The sequence below is a fragment of the Stegostoma tigrinum genome, unplaced genomic scaffold, assembly GCF_030684315.1.
Source record: "Stegostoma tigrinum isolate sSteTig4 unplaced genomic scaffold, sSteTig4.hap1 scaffold_396, whole genome shotgun sequence".
Lineage (NCBI taxonomy): Eukaryota > Metazoa > Chordata > Chondrichthyes > Orectolobiformes > Stegostomatidae > Stegostoma > Stegostoma tigrinum.
The window spans coordinates 76,604-99,216 of record NW_026728324.1 but is presented as its reverse complement, the minus strand read 5'-3'; the positions used below and the strand labels follow the sequence as shown (position 1 = coordinate 99,216).

Here is a 22,613-nt window from a genome sequence, read left to right as displayed (position 1 = left end):
GGTGGGGGGGGAAGGGTGGGGGGGGAAGGGTGGGGGGGGAAGGGTGGGGGGGGAAGGGTGGGGGGGGAAGGGTGGGGGGGGTGGGGGGGGAAAGGGTGGGGGGGGGTGGGGGGAAAGGGTGGGGGGGGAAGGAGGACGGGGGTGGGGGGGGGAAGGAGGACGGGGGTGGGGGGGGGAAAGGAGGACGGGGTGGGGTGGGGGGGGAAAGGAGGGCGGGGGTGGGGTGGGGGGGGAAAGGAGGGCGGGGGTGGGGGGGGAAAGGAGGACGGGGTGGGGGGGGAAAGGAGGACGGGGTGGGGGGGGGAAAGGAGGACGGGGGTGGGGGGGGAAAGGAGGACGGGGGTGGGGGGGAAAGGAGGACGGGGGTGGGGGGGAAAGGAGGACGGGGGTGGGGGGTGGGAGGAGGACGGGGGTGGGGGGGGGAGGAGGAGGGTGGGGGCAAACAGAGGAGTGGGGTGGGGGTGTAAGGAGGGGGTGTGGGGCAAACAGAGGAGTGGGTTGGGGGGGAAAGGAGGAGGGGGTGGGGGAGAAAGGAGGAGGGGGTGGGGGGAAAAGGAGGAGGGGGTGGGGGGGAAAAGGAGGAGGGGGTGGGGGGAAAAGGAGGAGGGGGTGGGGGAAAGGAGGAGGGGGTGTGGGGAAAGGAGGAGGGGGTGGGGGGAAAAGGAGGAGGGGGAGAATGAGAACGGGGGTTGGGGGAAGGAGGAGAGGGTGGGGGGGAAGGAGGAGAGGGTGGGGGGGGAAGGAGGAGGAAGCTGGGGGGGGCAGGAGGACGGGGGTGGAAGGAGGACGGGGTGGAAGGAGGACGGGGGTGGAAGGAGGACGGGGTGGAAGGAGGACGGGGGTGGAAGGAGGACGGGGGAAAGAGGGCGGGGGTGGGCGGGGAAGGAGGACGGGGGTGGGCGGGGAAGGAGGACGGGGGTGGGGGGGGGGAGAAGGAGGACGGGGGTGGGGGGGGGAAGGAGCAGGGGGTGGGGGGGGGGAAGGAGCAGGGGGTGGGGGGGGGGAAGGAGCAGGGTTGGGGGGGGAAAGGAGCAGGGGTGGGGGGGGAAGGAGCAGGGGGTGGGGGGGGAAAGGAGCAGGGGTGGGGGGGGGAATAGGAGCAGGGGGTGGGGGGGGAATAGGAGCAGGGGGTGGGGGGGAAAAGGAGCAGGGGGTGGGGGGGAAAAGGAGCAGGGGGTGGGGGGGAAAAGGAGCAGGGGTGGGGGGGAAAAGGAGCAGGGGGTGGGGGGGAAAAGGAGCAGGGGGTGGGGGGGGAAAGGAGCAGGGGGGGGGGAAGGAGCAGGGGTGGGGGGGGAAAGGAGCAGGGGGTGGGGGGGGAAAGGAGCAGGGGGTGGGGGGGAAGAGCAGGGGGTGGGGGGGGAAAGGAGGAGGAGGGTGGGGGGGGAAAGGAGGAGGAGGGTGGGGGGGAAAGGAGGAGGAGGGTGGGGGGGAAAGGAGGAGGAGAGTGGAGAGGAGGAGGATGGGGGGGAGCAGGAGAAGGAGGGTGGGGGGAAAGGAGGAGGAGGCTGGGGGGGAAAAGGAGGACGGGGTGGGGGGGGGGAAAGGAGGACGGGGTGGGGGGGGGAAAAAGGAGGACGGGGTGGGGGGGGGAAGAGGAGGAGGGTGGAGAGAAAAGGAGGAGGAGGGAGGGGGGAGGAGGAGGAGGAGGAGGAGGGTGGGTGGGGGTGTACTTTTAAATTCCAATTTTCCTTGGGTATTATTGGAGAGGTGAGCCTTTTTGCAAGCACGGAAAGTCTCCACCAGTTTATGCTAAAACTTGAGGAACTGTAAGTTTCACAAATATGTTCCTATTAAACACTCATTCCTATTGAAGCAGTATTAAGCTAAATTTGTTCAACTAGACAGCAGAAATGGTCAATATTTTAAAAGCAAGTAAGTACTTTGAAGAGGAGTCACTCTTCGAACTAAATTCCATCTTGGTGTATGAGAGTCCATAGGTGCCTCACGCTCAACGAACCATTCAAACTGTCATGCAATTACTGAAACACACAGACAAAAAACATGAATGTTCACAGTCACCAAGATTTTGACAGTGATTTGGAATTTGTATTCAATACCTGCTGGGGAAATCTGTTTCAATCTGGATCGTACTCACTTATCACCATCCCACCGACCTTCCCCAGCACCTCCTCCCTCTCCACGCTATTTGTTTCTGAGCTCCCTTCCACCCTCCATTTTGGAGGAAGGGTCCTAACCCAAAAGCTCAACTTTCTTGAGCCTCTGATGCTGCCTGCCCTGTTGTGTTCCTCCAGCTCTACAATGTGTTATCTCAGACACTAACATTGGCAGTTCTGACTATCCGAATAGCTCATTCTCACCTTGTCACAAGTGATTTATACTCATTATCTTTTCAGATGACGCACTTACATGTATATACATCAATATACATATTGCACTTTTATGCCTGAACCACTAACCTAGAGGATATTTTAAAATATTCTCTTCAAATCTGCATGAAAGAGAAATCATCAAGGTCATAATTTTCATTTTAGAAATCACTTCAACATTCAAAGTACTCAGTCAGTGTCCCATTCCTTGACCAGTCAATTTGTTGCGAATATTTCTTGCAAGAGGAAACTATAACAGCAATTATATTTTATCATCAAATTCTTCATTGCATCACCAATATTTCCTTGTCTGTTTGAAACGTAAGATAATGAAATAATCATGGACAGATTGGCCAACAATGTAATTTCATGTGTGTTATGGCAACTGAAAATCACCACCATTGAAGAGTGTTCTTTCAAATGTTGTTATCATACAAGAGCACTTTTGGAGATGCAGTGATGAATATAATTCCTGAGATGCAAATAATATATGCTTAATTAATTCCAAAGAATAACTTTACAATTAAAAAGAAGCGAAGAATCTCTTTACATCGTCATGCTTGTCAGATTGCTACCAGTCAATGGAAATCGTTCAGAACAATTGTTTATTTCCAGATGAAAAGGAAGGGTGCACATTTCATTTTTACATCTCATCCAAGACAGAAAAAAAAACACCTTTACCAATGCATTGTCAAACAATAAGACTCACTAAAAATGTCATTTGGCACATTGAATTTCCTCCACCATTCGGTGAAATCATGGTTGGTCTCATTGCATTTATTATGAGGCAACATTTCCACCAAACCCTCCTTTTCCCTCATACATTCCAATCCAAGTAACATCCTGGTAAATCTCTGTTTCTGTGTCATGCCTTGTCTTTCTAATATTTTTGAATCATCTACTAATTTAGCCACAGCACATTCACCTCTTTCCTCCAAGTCGTTAATAAACAAGCTCAAGACCTGTGGTTCCTTCAGCGCGACCTCATTTCTTACTGACAAGCCAACCCTGACATCTCTGTCCATTCGCCTGTTCTTTCTCGAGGGCATGTATCATTGGATATTTAGTTGCCAAAACGTATCCCCTAACAACCACCTCTCTGTGACACCCAGAACAATGTATCTGTCAATTTCAATCTGCACCACAAACTCATTCACTTTGTTTCATACACTCCCTGCAATTAAATACAAGACCTTCAGTCTGGCATTTCCAGGGTGGCCACTCTTCTTGTTTGCTGCACCTGAAAGGAGACTCCTGACCATTTCCATACTTTTTGTCCTATGACTTGCTCTGGAAACTTTGCTGAGCACTTACCAGCTTCTAACTTTTTCCATAATTTTCCATGCAACTGAACTCACCCACTCCACACTTTTTACTTTAATGCCCTACCCCCAGACCTAGCTATGTCTTTTCTACCTAGAATACACCACCTCCCACCCACCCTCCTGCAAAAATTCCATCCCCTATTCCCAATTCCTCCGCCTCATCTGCTCCCACGATAAGACATTCCACTCCCGCACATCTCAGATGTCCAAGTTCTTTAAGGACCGCAACTTTCCCCCCACAGTGATCGAGAACGCCCTTGACCGCGTCTCCCATATTTCCCGCAACACATCCCTCACACCCCGCCCCCGCCACAACCGCCCCAAGAGGATCCCCCTCGTTCTCACACACCACCCTACCAACCTCCGGATACAACGCATTATCCTCCGACACTTCCGCCATTTACAATCCGACCCCACCACCCAAGACATTTTTCCATCCCCTCCCCTGTCAGCTATCCGGAGAGACCACTCTCTCCGTGACTCCCTTGTTCGCTCCACACTGCACTCCAACCCCACCACACCCGGCACCTTCCCCTGCAACCGCAGAAAATGCTACACTTGTCCCCACACCTCCTCCCTCACCCCCATCCCGGGCCCCAAGATGACATTCCACATTAAGCAGAGGTTCACCTGCACATCTGCCAATGTGGTATACTGCATCCACTGTACCCGGTGCGGCTTCCTCTACATTGGGGAAACCAAGCGGAGGCTTGGGGACCGCTTTGCAGAACACCTCCGCTCAGTTCGCAACAAACAACTGCACCTCCCAGTCGCAAACCATTTCCACTCCCCCTCCCATTCTCTTGATGACATGTCCATCATGGGCCTCCTGCAGTGCCACAATGATGCCACCCGAAGGTTGCAGGAACAGCAACTCATATTCCGCCTGGGAACCCTGCAGCCATATGGTATCAATGTGGACTTCACCAGTTTCAAAATCTTCCCTTCCCCCACCGCATCCCTAAACCAGCCCAGTTCGTCCCCTCCCCCCACTGCACCACACAACCAGCCCAGCTCTTCCCCCCCCACCCACTGCATCCCAAAACCAGTCCAACCTGTCTCTGCCTCCCTAACCGGTTCTTCCTCTCACCCATCCCTTCCTCCCACCCCAAGCCGCACCCCCAGCTACCTACTAACCTCATCCCACCTCCTTGACCTGTCCGTCTTCCCTGGACTGACCTATCCCCTCCCTCCCTCCCCACCTACACTCTCTCCACCTATCTTCTTTACTCTCCCTCTTCGGTCCTCCTCCCCCTCTCTCCCTATTTATTCCAGTTCCCTGTCCCCATCCCCCTCTCTGATGAAGGGTCTAGGCCCGAAACGTCAGCTTTTGTGCTCCTGAGATGCTGCTTGGCCTGCTGTGTTCATCCAGCCTCACATTTTATTATCTATGTCTTTTGCCAGGACACTTGTCCCAAAATGATTCTGATCGAGTCTGTACCACCGGAACAACTGCCTCCTTCCCCAAAGCGATGCCCATGTCCCATGAATTCAAACACATTTCTGCCATGCCACCATTTGAACAATGCATTTACATCTTTAATTTTGTTCACACCGTGCCAAATTGCTCAGATAAGAATCCAGAGATTATAACCTTTCAGGTTCTGCTTTCTCATTCAGCACCTCGGTGCTCATAATCCCTCAGCAGAACCTCTTTCCTCTTTCTTCCATATCAATGGTACATGTGTGTACCACGATAGCTGGATTTCTACTCCTCCCACTTCAAGTTCCTTTGTTGCCGAGATGGAATATCCTGAACCTGGGCACCAGGCAGGCAACACTACTTTCGAGACTCTCGATCCTAGTCACAACGAACAGTGTTCATTCCCCTAACTACACTGCCTCTGATTATAACTACATAGAACATAGAAAAGCACAGCATAGTGCAGGCCCTTCAGCCCACGATGTTGTGCCATGGAATATTCCTAATCCAAAAATAAAATAACCTAACCTACATTCCCCTCAATTCACTGCTGTCCACGTGCATGTCCAGGAGTTGCTTAAATGTCACTACCGACTCCGCTTCCACGACTACCACTGGTAAACTATTCCATGCGCTCACAACTCTCTGGGTGAAGAACCTCCCTCTGACGTCTCCTCTATACCTTCCTCCGACCACCTTAAAACTATGACCCCTCGAGGCAGGCAAACCTGCCCTGGGGAAAAGTCTCTGCCTATCGACTCTATCCATGCCTCTCATTATCTTGTGATCAGGTCACCTCTCTTCCTCCTTCTCTCCAGAGAGAAAAGTCCAAGCTCAGTCAACCTCTCCTCGTAAGACAAGCCCTCCAGTCCAGGCAGCTCCTGGAAAGCCTCCTTTGCATCCTCTCCAAAGCCTCCACATCTTTCCTATAACAGGACGACCAGAACTGGACACAATAATCCAAGTGTGGTCTCACCAGGGTTTTGTACAGCTGCAGCATAACCTCACGGCTCTTAAACTCGATCCCCCTGTTAACGAAAGCCAAAACACCATATGCCTTCTTAACAACCTTATCCACTTGTGTGGCAACTTTGAGGGAGCTATGCACTTGAACACCAAGATCCCGCTGTTTCTCCACAGTGCCGAGAATCCTGCCTTTAATCCTATATTCAGCATTTAAGTTCAACCTTCCAAAATGCATCACTTTGCATTTATACAGGGTGAACTCCATCTGCCATTTCTCAGCCCAGCTCTGCATACTGTCAATGTCTCGCTGAAGCCTGCAATCGCCCTCAATACTATCAACGGCACCTCCAACCTTTGTGTCATCAGTAAACATACTCACCCACCCCTCAACCTCCTCGTCCAAGTCATTCATAAAAACTACAATCAGCAGAGGCCCAAGAACAGAGCCTTGCGGGACACCACTCAGCACTGACCTCCAGGCAGAATACTTACTATCTACAACCACTCTCTGCCTCCTGTCAGCCAACCAATTCTGAATCCAGACAGCTAAATCACCCTGTATCCCATACCTCCTGGCTTTATGAATGAGCCTGCCATGGGGAACCTGATCAAATGCCTCGCTCAAGTCCATGTACACCACATCCACTGCTCGACCCTCGTCAACCTGTCTCGTGACTTCCTCAAAGAACGCAAAAGGATTTGTTAGGCATGACCTGCCCCTCACAAAGCCATGCTGACTCCCTTTAATCATGCTATGCTTTTCCAAATAGTCATCAATCCTATCCCTCAGAATTCTCTCCAAAATCTTGTTGACCGCAGACCTAAGACTGACGACTGACTGGTCTGTAATTTTCAAGGATTTCCCTATTCCCTTTCTTGCAAAAAGGAACAACATTTGCCTCCTTCCAATCTTCTGATACGACTCCCATGGAGAACGAGCAAGCAAAGATCTTCGCCAGCGGCTTAGCAACCTCCTTTCTCGCTTTCCGGAGCAACTTAGGATAAATCTGATCTGGCCCTGGGGACTTATCAATCTTAATGTTTGCCAAAATTCCAGCACATCAACTTCCTCAATCTTGATCTGTTCAAGCCTGTTTTCCTGCTCCTCAAAGTTCTCACTCACAACAACGTCCCTTTCCTTAGTGAAAACCGAAGCAAAAAACTCATTTTGGGCTTCCACTATCTGCTCAGACTCCACGCACAAGTTCCCTATGCTATCCCTGATCAGCCCTACCTTCTCCCTGATCATTCTCTTATTCCTCACGTATGAGTAAAATGCCTTCGGGTTCGCCCTAATCCTTCCTGCCAAGCCTTTTTCCTGCCCCCTCCTGGCCCTCCTCAGTCCACTTTTGAGCTCCTTCCGAGCAAGCCTGTAATCCTCTAAAGCTGTGCTGGACCCTTGCTTCCTCCACCTTACGAACGCTGCCTTTTGCTTTTTGACAAGAAGCACCTCTGTACCCGTCATCCAAGGTTCTTTAATCTTACCCCTTCTTACCTGTCTCAGAGGAACAAATTTATACATCACTCGCAACAACTGCTCCTTAAACCGCCTCCACATGTCTGCTGTGCCCTTTCTGTGGAACAATTGCTCCCAATCTCTACTTCCCAACTCCTGTCTGATAGCGTCATAGTTTCCTTTTCCCCCGTTAAATATCTTCCCCTGCTAACTGCTCCTTTCCCTTTCCATGGCTATGGTAAATGTCAGGCTGTTGTGGTCACTGTCGCCAAAGTGTTCTCCCACCACGAGATCTGACACCTGTCCTGGCTCATTGCCGAGCACCAAATCCAAAATGGCCTCCCCCATCGTTGGCCTGTCCACATACTGAGTAAGGAAACCCTCCTGAACACACCTGACAAAAACGGCTCCATCCAAACCATCTGCACGAAGGAGGTTCCAATCTACATCGGGAAAGTTGAAGTCACTCATAACAACAACCCTGCTACGTTTGCACTTTTCAACAACAGGCCAGCCAGTGAGTTCTTCGATCTCCCTACTGTGATTTGGGGGTCTGTAGAACACCCCCAGTGAGGTGGCTGCTCCCTTGCTGTTCCTAACTTCCACCCATACTGACTCAGTCGATAACCCTTCCTCGGCAACCTCAGTCCATACCACCTCAAAAGACGAGTCCTCCTCAAAAGTTCTTTCAGCCACCGTTATACGGTCATAGAACATAGATCATTACAGCACAGCACAGGTCCTTTGGCCCTCGATGTTGTGACGACCTGTCATACCGATCTGAAACCCATCTAACCTACACTATTCCATGTACGTCCATATGCTTATCCAATGATGACTTAAACGTACCTGAAGTTGGCAAATCTATTACCGTTGCATGCAAAGCATTCCATTCCCTTACTACTCTCTGAGTAAAGAAACTACCTCTGACGTCTGTCCTATATCTTTCACCCCTCAATTTAAAGCTGTGCCCCCTCGTGCTCACCGTCACCATCCTAGGAAAAACGCTCTCATATCCACCCTATCTAACCCTCTGATTATTTTATATGTTTCAATTGTCACCTCTCAACCTTCTTCTCTCTCACAAAAACATCCTCAGGTCCCTCAGCCTTTCCTCCATACCAGGCAACATCCTAGTAAATCTCCTCTGCACCCTTTCCAAAGCTTCCACATCCTTCTTATAATGCAGCGACCAGAACTGTACAAAATACTCCAAGTGCGGCCGCACCAGAGTTTTGTACAGCTTCACCATAAGCTCTTGGTTCCGGAACTCGATCCCTCTGTCAATAAAAGGTAAAACACTGTATTCCTTCTTAACAGCCCTGTCAACCTGGGTGGCAACTTTCAAGGATCTGTGTACATGGACACCAAAATCTCTCTGCTCATCTGCAATACAAAGAATCTTACCATTAGCCCAGAACTTTGCCTTTCGGTTACTCCTACCAAAGTGCATCACCTCACACTTGTCTGCATCAAACACCATTTGCCACCTCTCAGCCCAGCTCTGCAGCTTATCTATGTCTCTCTGCAACCTACAGCATCCTTCGTCACTATCCACAACTCCACCGACCTTCGTGTCGTCTGCAAATTTACTAACCCATCCTTCTGTGCCCTCATCCAGGTCATTTAAAAAAATGACAAACAGCGGTGGACCCTACACCGCCCCTTGCGGTACACCACTAGTAACTGGTCTCCAGGATGAACATTTCTCACCAACTGCAACCCTCTGTCTTCTTTCAGCAAGCCAATTTCCGATCCAAACTGCTATATCTCCCACAATCCCATTCCTCTGCATTTTGTAAAATAACCTACTGTGGGGAACCTTATCAAACGCCTTGCTGAAATCCATATACACGACATCAACCGGTTTACTCTGATCTGTCTTTCACCAACAAAGCCACACCTCCCCCTCTTTTACCACCTTCCCTTACCTTAATGAAAGATCTAAACCCTGGAACCTGCAACATCCATTCCTGACCCTGCTCCATCCATGTCTCTGAAATGGCCACAACATCGAAGTCGCTGACTTGGGAGCAGGTCAGGACTGCAGAGTCATGCTGCTGTGAGCGGGTCAGGGCTGGAGGGGCAAGTCGCTGTGAGCGGGTCAGGACTGCAGGGGCATGTCGCTGGGAGCGGGTCAGGACTGCAAGGGCATGTTGCTGGGAGCGGGTCATGGCTGCAGAGGCAAGTCGCTGTGAGCGGGTCAGGACAGAGGGGGCAAGTCGCTGTAAGCGGGTCAGGACAGAGGGGGCAAATCACTGTGAGCGGGTCAGGACACAGGGGGCAAATCGCTGTTAGTGGGTCAGGGCTGCAGGTGAAATTTGTTCAGGTGAATTCAAATATGAAATTACACGAAAGACAGCAAGGAATTTGAAGCATCAAGAGGAAAGGGATTTGGAATAGAGCATTAGTTCGTGGGGATGGAGCAGCGCTTGGAATATTGCCTTCAGTTTTGGTCGCTTCATTATAGGGAGGATGTGGAAGCTTTACAGGGGGTGTAGAGGAGATTTAGCAGGATGCTGCATGGAATGGACGGCACGTCTTATGAGGTACGGTTGAGGGGGCGAGGACTTTTTCCATTGGAGCAAAGAAGAATGAGAGGTGACTTGGTAGAGGTATGCAAGATGATGAGAGGCATAGCTGGAGTGGATAGTCAGAGATTTTTTCCCAGAGCAGAAATGACTATTACGAGGGGGAGAAATTTTAAGGTGACTGGAGGAAGGAATAGGGGAGATGTCAGAGGTAGGTTCTTTACACAGAGAGTGTGTGGAATGCAATGCTGGCAGTGGGAGTGGAGTCAGATACATTTAGAGACTCTTAAGCGACTCTTGGATAGGCACATGAAGGATAGTAAAATGAAGGGTATGCAGGGTAGTTTGATCTGAGTGGGATAATAGGTCGGCACAACATTGCGGGCTGAAGGCCTGTACTGTTCTTTGTTCTATGTTCAGCCAAAGGTTCTTTCCTTTTGAGGAGAGGGTAATTGATTGTAGTTTTTAAAGACAGAACTGGAGGACAGAGAAAGTTATCAAGGAAGGTTGCACGTTAGTGACAGTATCAACAAGTCCACAGCAGATGCACTCTGAGTAACTACACTGCTTTCAAGGCGAGAGGACCAATGATATCAGTTAAGCCCCCCTTGTTTTTGTATTGTGTACTTCTGATATATGCGCAAATGGACAACCTCACTCTCCTGCTAATCTGCAGAATGAATAATGCGGCAATATTTGTCAACCCCCAAATGGGCATTGATACATTAGTAAATCTCACATCAATAAACTTACATCTCAAGGTTCTCACCTTCTAGGACTGTTTGTAGTGGTAAATAACCCAAGCAAGGATGTTTGGCAAAGTATTTCTTTGATCTGAAGTTATTTTTCAGCACCTTGGTGAAATCACACACATCTTCACCTGATGTGGTCTAAAAATGTAATATAAATCAAATTTAGTAAAGAATTAATAATGAAACAATCTACTCAACTCACTCTATAATCCACGCTATCCCTGTTAAATGTCTTTGAGGATGTAAAATTAAAGAGTCCAGGCGGAATATGAGTTGCTGTTCCTGCAACCTACGGGTGGCATCATTGTGGCACTGCAGGAGGCCCATGATGGACATGTCATCAAAAGAATGGGAGGGGGAGTGGAAGTGGTTTGCGACTGGGAGGTGCAGTTGTCTGTTGCGATTCATTGTGGCACTGCAGGAGGGAACCTGGGAACCCTGCTGCCTAATGGTATCAATGTGGACTTCACCAGTTTCAAAATCACCCCTTCCCCCACCGCATCCCTAAACCAGCCCAGTTCGTCCCCTCCCCCCACTGCACCACACAACCAGCCCAGCTCTTCCCCCCCCAACCCACTGCATCCCAAAACCAGTCCAACCTGTCTCTGCCTCCCTAACCTGTTCTTCCTCTCACCCATCCCTTCCTCCCACCCCAAGCCGCACCCCCATCTACCTACTAACCTCATCCCACCTCCTTTGCCTGTCCGTCTTCCCTGGACTGACCTATCCCCTCACTACCTGCCCACCTATACTCTCTCCACCTATCTTCTTTTCTCTCCATCTTCGGTCCGCCTCCCCCTCTCTCCCTATTTATTCCAGAACCCTCACCCCATCCCCCTCTCTGATGAAGGGTCTAGGCCCGAAACATCAGCTTTTGTGCTCCTGAGATGCTGCTTGGCCTGCTGTGTTCATCCAGCCTCACATTTTATTATCTTGGATTCTCCAGCATCTGCAGTTCCCATTATCCTTGAAGGTGGCAGGACAGGTTAACACGATGATTAAGAATGCGTGCTGAGAACTTGCCTTTATCAGTCATGGCACAGATGGTTTCAGCTGGAAGGTTAAGTTGGAATTGTATAGAACTTTGGTTAAGCCAAAGTTGGAATACTGTATGCAGTTCTCATCACCATGCTGTTGGAAGGATGTGATTGAATTGGAGAGGGTGCAGAGATTATTCACTCAGATATTGCCTGGGGCAGAGCACTTCAGCTATGAAGACTGGCTGGATAAGCTCAGTTTGTCGTCTTTAGAGCAGAGAAGGCTGAGGAGGGACGTGACTGAGGTGCAGAAGATTAGGAGGGGCAAGGTTAGCAAGCAGCTGTACCCTTAGTTGAAGGGTCAATAACACGGAGACACAATTATGAGGTGAAGGGCAGGAGATGTAGAGGGGATTTGAGGAAAAATATTTTTACCCAGAGGGTGGTGGTAATCTGGAATGCACTACCCAGAAGGGTCGTTGAGACAAGAGAGCTCACAACTTGTAGAAAAGTACTGGGATGAGCACATGAAATTAAAGGTTATTCTCCAAGTGCTGCAAAGTGGGATTAGTGCAGTTAGGTTTGCATAGACTTGATTGGCTGAAGGGCCTTCTGTAGGCCATATTCCCAAATTCAAATCATGTATCTATCTCCAAAAATCAGTGTCCTAATACTTGGGAAACTGCTAATAGCGATCTTCTCATCTATTTATCATAACTTGCTGCTTCTGTCCTTCAGCCATCTTTTTTAACCAAATTTGATAGTGACCTATATATTCCATGAATCTCAATTTTATAAATCAGTCTTTTATGTGCACCTTCCCTATCATCCTTATCTAGGAAAGATTGCATTGCTTCATGAAGGCAGGCTAAAGTAATTCAGCATTACAGCCATACTCTGGTAGTATAATGACAGCATCAGTGACAGTACAATAAGTGCCTTATATCAATTGTTTCAAAACTGGGTTCTACAGTAGAGAGGTAATTGGAGATCTACAAACCAAATCATCTGTCATAACTACAGATTAAATATATTGGAAAAAAGCATACTAACTAACGCGAGCTTCAATAGTGATAAATTAAATGTAACTAATTGGAACAGTAATATTCCTCATCCAACCTTGCTAAGCACTGCCTTTCTGCACTGATAGGCTGGAAAGCTGCAGTCAAGAAAAGATATTCACTATTTATCATCAAGTCGAAACAATTCTGGAATGCTTTTATCTATCATGCATGTTTAATTATTGCAGTTTGAAACTCTCAACTACATGTAAATCATGAATATGTGATGTGAAAAATATACAAAAGGATCCAGCCCTTTTCTTGATTTATCAGGCTAACAATAGAAGAGCATTTGGATAAAGTGGATATACATTATGAGTGCCCGTATCAAACACCAGTCCAGGGACTAACAGATATCACAGTTGGAAGCAAATACACACATCGGGGCAGCACAGTGGCTCAGCGGGTTAGCACTGCAGCCTCACAGCACCTAGTACCCGGGTTCGATTCCAGCCTCAAGTAACTGTCTGTGTGGAGTTTGCACATTCTCCCCGTGTCTGCGTGGGTTTCCTCCGGGTGCTCCGGTTTCCTCCCACGGTCCAAAGATGCGCTGACTTGGTGGATTGGGCATGCTAAATTTCCCATGGTGTTCAGGGTGGTGTGTCGGTGATAGGGGGATGGGTCTGGGTGGGATGCTGCAAGGGCCGGTGTGGACTTCTTAGGCTGAAGCGCCTGTTTCCACACTGTAGGGAATCTAATCTCATCTCCATGATAAGCGTCAGGAAGGAGCTTTTTAAAAAGATGATTAGAACACTTCTTTACACGTAGCCCTTTGTATTATGAATTTGCAATTAATAATAGATAGGTTAGTGATTGCTATTAATATGTAGGCATTCAATCCAAAAGGTTTGAGAACGATTGCCTACCTTAAAAGGTTAAACACTGGAAGGGGCTCACATTTAGAAGGTAGAAGGAACTATGCAAAACCCATCAGATACTTAGAGAATCACCAAGCAATACAAAATATACACTGCTCCTCAAACGGATTCAAAGAGGAAATTGGTTAATATGTTAAAGCATGTACAGTCATAGCAACAAGGAGCAGGAATAGCAAGGACAGGATTTGCTGCCCATCCATAGTTCCTCCAAATTGTTTGACTATTTCAGAGTGCAGTTAAGTGTCAACCACATTATTGTGGATCTGGAGTCATATGGAGGTGAGATCAAATAAGAATGGCAGAGCTCCTTTCTTAAAGAACATAAGTGAATGAGTCAAGTTTTTATAACGGTGAATAGTTTAACAGTGACAGTGTAACCGTCACTGAGACCAGCTTTGTTTATGATTATATCAATTTGAGCATGTGTTGGATAACTGGCCCCCTCAAGCCTGCTTCACCATTCAAAAAGGTCGTGGCTGACTTGACTGCAATGTCGGCTCCACATTCCTACCTACCCCCAAAATTATATTGAACTGAATTCAAATTCCATCAGCTGTTACAGTGGAACTTCAGCCTATACTCTACAGCATTGTCCCAGGCCTCCGGATTACTAATCCTGTGACATTAATAGTGCTTCACTGACTCCCCCGGCATGTCAATCCCCGTTCTGAGCATACTTCTTGGCTGAGGCGCCACATTTTCTGGAGTACAGAATTACAAAGTTCACCTCTCTGTGAGTGAAGAGGTTCCTCATCTATCGCTGTTGTTACATTTTATTCTGAGATTGATCTCAGGTTCTACAGCCTGATCTCTTAATTCAAATTACAATAACTTGGCTTTTCAAACGCCCTGTCACATTATCCTTGCCAAGAGATTGAATGTTAATGTTATATATACAGCAGAACAAATGTCCATGTTGATTTTTCTTCATTTAAGTGCCGTCACCAATCTTATAGTCACCATTCTTATACAAGTGCATTTTGTCATGGGAGAGGTTGAAGGAGCAAAATCGGACCTTCATTTCTTCCCCACCCCAGCCTCAAAAAGTTTTGTCTTCATTTCAAATTTTTCACATCCAATGGATAATTCTGTACCTTTCTGGTCGCTTCAAGAAGTGCATCCTACCCAAATTGTCCCGAGCGTCTCATCTTAAAAATGAGAATATCTTTTGATATCCTCAGTGTCGAACTAATCCATTATATACTTAACATTGGATTCAGGTCAAGTTTTTTTTCCCCCCCACTGTTTGTTTAACTTCCTGGCCAATGCCCCACGATTTCTCAAGAAACTATTAGTCTCTCTCTCTGTATCAGAACATTCTTCAAAAAACTAATACTTTCTCCAAATCTTGATATAACAACTGGCCAGTTTCGGTGCGAGATGAGTTCCACAGTGCAAACTCATACTTGAACGTTTTAGCCATATAAATCATTTGACAAGCAGATTCTAGGGAGTCAATCTGCAGGATCAAGTGACATCTGAAATGCTGTACATTTACTGCAAACAGTCAAGTTCAGTTTTGCTGGCTTCCACAAATCTTTGATAGCATGGCCGTGGGTGTGAATCACCGAGGTCTGGCCAAATCAGTAAAATCCCACTCCTTTTCTCATCTGAACACTGCCCCAGAGCAATATCATGTGAAAGCACTGCACTTTCCACATACATGGTGGCAATGCCCAGGTCTATCTCACCACCCCCTCATGCATTTCTTCCACTGTCTCTACATAACCGGACAGTTTCCATCTATTAAATCTGGTACAGAACGAAGCCATTATCTTTGGTCCTTGAAAGGACGTCTGCTTGCTAGCTACTGGTTTTCGTTGTACCCTTTGTTATTTTGACCCAGAGTTTAAATTCCGGCCACACAGGCCTGATGTCACAAAGTCTACTTATTTTCACATCCACAACACTTGGCCCCAGGTAAGTCCGTTAGTTTTGAAACCCGACCGCATTGATTAACTCTGAACATGACCATTCTTATGAATAAAACACAGCACGAGATTACAAAATCTGCAATGTGTGAATGTACTCACAACAGAGCGCTTTCTGGAGTCGGCGGATCTTCAATGCTGGCCGATATGCAGAAAAACGCACGGTGTTTAAATCACCTGCATTCAAAAAAATCTTTAGATACATTTTTCCTAACTGTTAGTACAAACCATTTCAATTGGAACACATTCTCAACTACTCTGCAATGAATACAGGGGGATAAATATCTGCTGAAGAATACAAGGCACAGTAAAAGGAAATGATAACTACTAGGTTCAATTTATTTCCACATATTTTCAAGGATGGGAACATCACTGACAGGACCAGCATTTGTTACCCATTCCTCATGTAGGTGGTCAAAAGCTACATGAAATTCATGTCATAACTGGCAAACAGCATCTGGTGAATACAGTGGAACTCACGGAAGTCTCACTGTCAGCTTTATAGTAGGAGAGAAAAGATTCAGATAATCATGCTTGGTGTAAAGTCTGCAATCTCGCCGCCTGGTTTTTCAGGGCCACAAAGGGTTTTGAGATCTGAAATTGTATATTTGACTCATGAGCACACATCAAATGCAAGTTGCCATGGATGCTATTCTGACAATTCTATGTTGCATGCAGCAAATATCTGATGAAATGATGTCGAGGAGGCAAGATATTGCCAATACTGTGATATCAGAGCTCAATGCTTAAAGTCCCTCAATGACACATTGCTGAACGTATGATCACCAGGAACATGAATAACCCCTCTGCCAGAGTTATTTAAAGACACTGTCAGCTACTTGCAGATTAATTACTGATGGATTCATAGAGCATACAAACATACAACAGTACAGCACAGGACTGGCCCTTCAGCCCACAGTGTTGTGCTGAGCTTTTACCCTCAACCTAACGTCCAGCTAACCTCCACCCTTACCTTATACTATCATCCATATGCCTGTCTAATAGCTGCTTAAATGCTCCTAATGAAGCTGACTCCACTCCCCTCTCTGGCAATGCATTCCACGCTTCTGCCACTCTCTGAGTAAAGAACCTACTTCTCACGTCTACCCGAGATCTATCTCCACTTACTTTTAAACTATGCCTCCTCATAAGAGCTACCTTCACCCTCGGAAAAAGTCTCTGGCTATCCACTCTCTATCGATGTTCATACCTGTTATTGCCAAAATGGATGTGTGTTGATATTTTTTAGACTTCTTTAAAGTTGCCAAGGTCCACATCTAAGTTCTGAAGGACTCTGTGAAAACTTCATGGCTGCTACGCAAATCATTCACAGACATGGATGCAGTAATAGACATCTGCAAAAAACCATGTAGGTCAATGATTCACATCCTGGCCAATGTCATAATGCTTTCAAGTTGCAAGTCTGCTTTGCCAGCCACTTCGGGCCATCAAAAAATTAAGGGATAGCTACTGAGCTAAAGAGCCAAGCCAATAACAACTGGGCTTCTGACTCTTACACACAACATAGAACATAGAAAAGTATAGCACAGTACAGGCCCTTCGGCCCACCATGTTGTGCCGTGGAATAATCCCACTCCAAAAATAACCTAACCTAATTTACATTCCCCTCAATTCACTGCTGTCCATGTGCATGTCCAGCAGTTGCTTAAATGTCACTAATGGCTCTGCTTCCACCACTACCACTGGCAAAGTATTCCATGCACTCACAACTCTCTGGGTGAAGAACCTCCCTCTGACATCTCCTCTATACCTTCCTCCTAACACCTTAAAACTATGCCTCGTGGCAGTCAATCCTGCCCTGGGGAAAAGTCTCTGGCTATCGACTCTATCCATTCCTCTCATTACCTTGTACACCTTGAGCAGGTCACCTCTCTTCCTCCTTCTCTCCAGAGAGCAAAGTCCAAGCTCAGTCAACCTTCTCAACCTGGTAAACCTCCTTTGCACTCTCTCCAAAGCCTCCACATCTTTCCTATAATAGGGCAACCGGAACTGGACACAATATTCCAGTGTGGTCTCACCAGGGTTTTGTACAGCTGCAGCATAACCTCGCGGCTCTAAAACTCGATCCCCCTGTCAATGAAAGCCAAAACACCATATGCTTTCTTAACAACCTTATCCACTTGTGTGGCAACTTTGAGGGAGCTATGCACTTGAACACCAAGATTCCGCTACTCCTATACACTGCCGAGCATCTGCCTTTAATCCTAGATTCAGCATCTAAATTCGACCTTCCAAAATGCATCACCTCGCATTTATCCAGGTTGAACTCCATCTGCCATTTCTCAGCCCACCTCTGCATACTGTCAATGTCTCGCTGAAGCCTGCAATAGCCCTCAATACTATCAACGGCACCTCCAACCTTTGTGTCAGCAGCAAACATACTAACCCACCCCTCAACCTCCACATCCAAGTCATTTCTAAAAACTACAAACAGCAGAGGCCCAAGAACAGAGCCCAGCGGGTCACCACTCAGCACTGACCTCCAGGCAGAATATTTACCATCTACAACCACTCTCTGCCTCCTGTCAGCCAACCAATTCTGAATCCAGACAGCCAAGTCACCCTGATTTCCATACCTCCTGACTTCATCAAAGTGCCTGCCGTGGGGAACCTTATCAAATGCTTTGCTGATGTCCATGTACACCACATCCACTGCTCGCCCCTCGTCAACCGGTCTCATGACCTCCTCAAAGAACCCAATCAGATTTGTAAGGCATGACCCGCCCGTCACAAAGCCACGCTGACTCCCTTTAATCACGCTCTGTGCATGTGCAACAGCACATCCACATGAAATTTGACAGGGCAGGTCCTCGTCTTCCTGAAACAAATTTTCTGCTGTCTGGATAACTCTGGGGAGGCTTCCAGCGCTTGGCAGGGGCAGCAATTGACAGAGTTGCATGATTGGGACTACAGTAGGTGAAAATAAAGGCATCACCTACTCACTAACACTCAGTTGGGTTTCTACCAGGGCCACCCAGCTCCTGGCCTCATTGATGCCCTGGTTCAAAAATGGACAAACGAGGTGAGGGAGTGAGGGCGACAGTCATTGTTCTTGACATCAAGGCCACACTTGACCAAATGTGGCATCCAGGGAACCGAGCAAAACTGGTTTTAACGGGAATGGGGGGAAAGCTCCCTGCTCGTAGGAGTCAGATTGAGCGCAAAGAAGATGGATATGTTTGTCTGGAGTTAGAATCTTGGTGGCACACTGCATGGAAATAAGCCTTTCTGCCCAACACATTATGCATCCAGAGATTATGACATTGAAGGCTCTGCTTCATGGTGCCAAATTCCTCATTACAACTATTCACAAACTCCTTTTTTGTCCTGCCGACAATGTCTGGATTCTCCACCTCCCACCGCAAGGTCTTTTCCCGTCTGAGCAAATAAGACCCGAAGATATATGAGCAGAATTTGGCCATTCTGCACACTGAGTCTGCTCTGTCATTCAAGCACGGCTGACATACTTCTGAACCCCATTCTCCTGCCTTCTCCCCATAACCCTTGATGCACTTACTTGTCCACAAACTTATTTATCTCTGTCTTAAATACACTCACTGACTTAGCCTTCGCAGTCTTCTGTGGCAATGGCTTCCACAGTTACAGACTCTCACTCTTTGCTACACAGAATAGTGTCAATCCCACTGATTATACTACGCTGCGTTTATCAAGCCCCTTTGAAAGTGTGTTTTTTACCACAGTGCGATAGTCAATTTGCACATCCACCCTAAAGCTCATGCATTCTAGTTCCGCTATCAGCCTCATTCAGTCACAGAAGAACATGGAAACTAGAAGCAGGAATAAGCCAATCAGCCCTTCAAGCCAAGTCCACCATTCAATAAGATCATGGCTGATCTTACATCTCGATATCATATTCCCACTTTCCTGTATACTTATTGAATCTTTTAACATCTAAAAATCTATCACAAAATCAAAGAATCCCTACAATGCAAAATGTTTTCAGCTGATTAAGTCGACACTGACCCTTCGAAGTGCATCGTGTCCAAGACTGGCCCCTCCATCCTTGCCCCATAACTATGCATTTACCATGCGTTATCCACTTGGCCTGCATATTTTTGGACTGTGGGAAGAAACCGGAGCACCTGGTGGAAACCCACACTGACACAGGGAGAATGTACAAACTCCACACGGATAGTTACCCAAGAGTGGAATCAAAACAGGTCAGTGGCACTGTGAGGCAGCAGTGGTGAGCCACCGAGCCACCTTGTCTTGTTCTTGAATACATTCAGTGATGGCCCCCATGGTCTTCTGTGGTTGAAAATTTCACAGATTCACTCTGCTTGAATGACGAGATGTTGTCCTCATCCTAGTCCTAACTGATCTACCCCAAATTCTGAGACTGTGACCCCTGGTCCTAGCACCACAAACAGGGAAAATAGCTTCCCTGCACTGAGTTCATCTGGCTCAGTTCCAACTTTCTATATTTCAATCAGATCCCCCCCTCATCTTTTTAAACTCTCATGAACACAGGCCCAGTTGAATCCATAACTCACCACAGGACAGTCCTACTTTCCCCAGTATTAGCGTAATGAACCTCCACCATCGACCTCTCCTGCGCCTGAAGACTGACCAAATCAGACAAACACAAACTTAAGGGCTGTGACTGCCTCTTGGTGCAAAGAATCCTTCTGATGTGTCCCAGCATCCCTAGATCAGCCTCCAGCTCATAAACACAAGCTACTCAAACATTAAGTGCTTACAGCAAACATGCTTGCACCAGACCATACTGGAACACAGGAGCTCTTACATGTTGTAGCCGAGTTCTAATTAATGACTTTGCTATTTTTATTTAATTATATATATTTACTTATGTTTTCACAAAGCTTATTAACTTTACCATCAGTTGCATCATGTTAAACCTTGGGAAGAGAATAAGCCACAATCACCACTTCTTCTCTAGCACTGGAAGAATCAATTACTGAAGGCTGAGAAGTTAGAAAAGGCGATCGTAATTTTTTTTCTTGATTCAACCTCGGGATGAGGGCGTCACTGGCGAGCCAGCATTTATTGCCCAGCCCTGATTACCCAAAGGGCAGTTAAAAGTCAACCACATTGCTGTGGGTCTGGAGTCACATGCAGACCAGGCCAGGTAAGGATGACAGTTTCCTTCCCGAAAAGGCATTAGTGAACCTGTTGAGCTTTTCCAACAAGCAACAACGGATTCATGGTCATCATCAGATTGTGAATTCTGGATATTTATTGAATTCAAATTCCACCATCTGCCACAGCGGGATTTGAATCCAGGTCCCCAGAACATGATTTGTCTCTCTGGATGAACAGTCCAGTGACAATACCATGAGGCCATCGCCTCCCCTAAGATGGATAATTTATACATCCCTAACACAAAAGGCTGAGTTAACTCAGTTGAGACTTGGGTTAATCAAGCCCAAACGCTCTTCAAAGGTGAATTTGTTAAAACTCCACTTAAAATTGGGAACTTCTGAACTTTAATTGCACAATTCAGTTATTGCTAATAAATTACAAATAAAATTAGGTTTGTCCAAAGGGTTAAGACTTTATTACCCACAAACCACCTGTATTCAGTTCAGTGGATCTACATTCTGGCCAACACTTAGCATTCAATCAATATCACAAAGTAAGTGGTCATTTTTACAGTTCTGTTTGTGAAAGCCTTCTGCGCATATATTTGTTGCTGTGTTTCCGACATTACAAACATACTTCAAAAAATTACTTCATTGGTTATACAGTGCTTTTAGTTGTTTAGTGCCTGTCGAAGCTGAAATATGAACCAAAGTTCTTTGTTCTTGTTTTTCATTTAATGTCACAGATGTTGTCTGTCACTCCTAATTATACATTATTTCAAGTATTTTTAGCCGACATGAATGCATCTAAATAGATCTAAACACATAGGTATATTTGCCTAGAATCCAGAATCTACTTTGGTACCTTTTGGAGTCGCAATGATCTGACAGTGGCACAGAACCAGAGTCCTATTATCAATCTACTGACCGAATGAGTGAAAAAATTCAGTCATTTTTGGATGGTCCCAACAGGTACTCTGAGTCTGGTGGCTAGATAGAGGATGCACAGAACATAGAAGCTTCCACTATAACACTCTGAAAACATTTCTTATCAGAAGTATTATCTATTAATATATGAGATTCAATGACAAGCCATTCAGAACTGAAATCAGGAAGCACTTGTATCTTAATACAAACAACAGTCAAGATCTCAAATACTCTCTCATAAAAGAATGTGGGTGCTGGATCAATAACAATGAGTGTAACTGAAATTATTTTTGATAGCTAAGGCTATGAAAGGATATAGAAGAAAGGGAGGTAAACAGACTGACGACAAAAAATGCCGGAGACCACAGTAGGTCAGGCAAGCAGCCATGGAGAGAAAGCAAGCTAATGTTTTCAGTCGACATGACTTTTCAGCAGGTAAACAGAGTTGAAGCTCAGACTAGCTGTGCTTTAACTGAATGGTTTATGCACAGAACAGCAAAACCGGTCTGCTTCTGCACCCATTTAGAATGGTTCCTTCTGTTTTATGTACTGTTTTTCGAACCAAACTTAACCACTTCACAATTTTCTGTATTACATTTAATCTACAACACCAACTGGTGCCTCTCCTCACCTTGACCTCCAACTTGCAGCCTCTCTCCACTCCCAAACCTCTGGGTTGTGCCCTCTCCTGCTTCTCAATCTCCAAGTAAGAGCCTCTTTTCCTTCCCTCCGTGACCTCAGGGTTGCAGTCTCTGCCTCCTCACCTCCTGCTGCTATTCAACAATAAATAAAACACAGAACACAGAACATTACAGCACAGTACAGGCCCTTCGGCCCTCGATGTTGTGTCGACCTGTCAGACCGATCTCAAGCCCATCTAACCAACACTATTCCATGTACGTCCATATGCTTATCCAACGACGACTTGAATGTACCTAAAGTTGGCAAATCTACTACCATTGCAGGCCAAGCGGT

General features: G+C 46.9%; 1 long non-coding RNA gene across 7 annotated transcripts in view; it reads right to left on the bottom strand.

Annotated features, from left to right (window-relative positions):
• Positions 1-1,937: 1,937 nt before the first annotated feature.
• Positions 1,938-22,613, bottom strand: part of LOC132208456 (uncharacterized) — a 40,315-nt gene continuing 19,639 nt past the window's right edge. For 2 of the 7 annotated variants that reach the window (XR_009444526.1, XR_009444529.1), the window contains exons 6-9: positions 22,270-22,411; positions 15,730-15,804; positions 10,798-10,918; positions 1,938-1,979 (exon numbers count right to left, since the gene is read on the bottom strand). This is a non-coding gene — a long non-coding RNA (uncharacterized LOC132208456). Of the gene's footprint in view, positions 1,980-10,797; positions 10,919-15,729; positions 15,805-21,673; positions 21,702-22,269; positions 22,412-22,613 lie in introns of those variants that run through there. The other 5 variants (XR_009444530.1, XR_009444532.1, XR_009444527.1 and 2 more) reach the window with 5 other exon arrangements.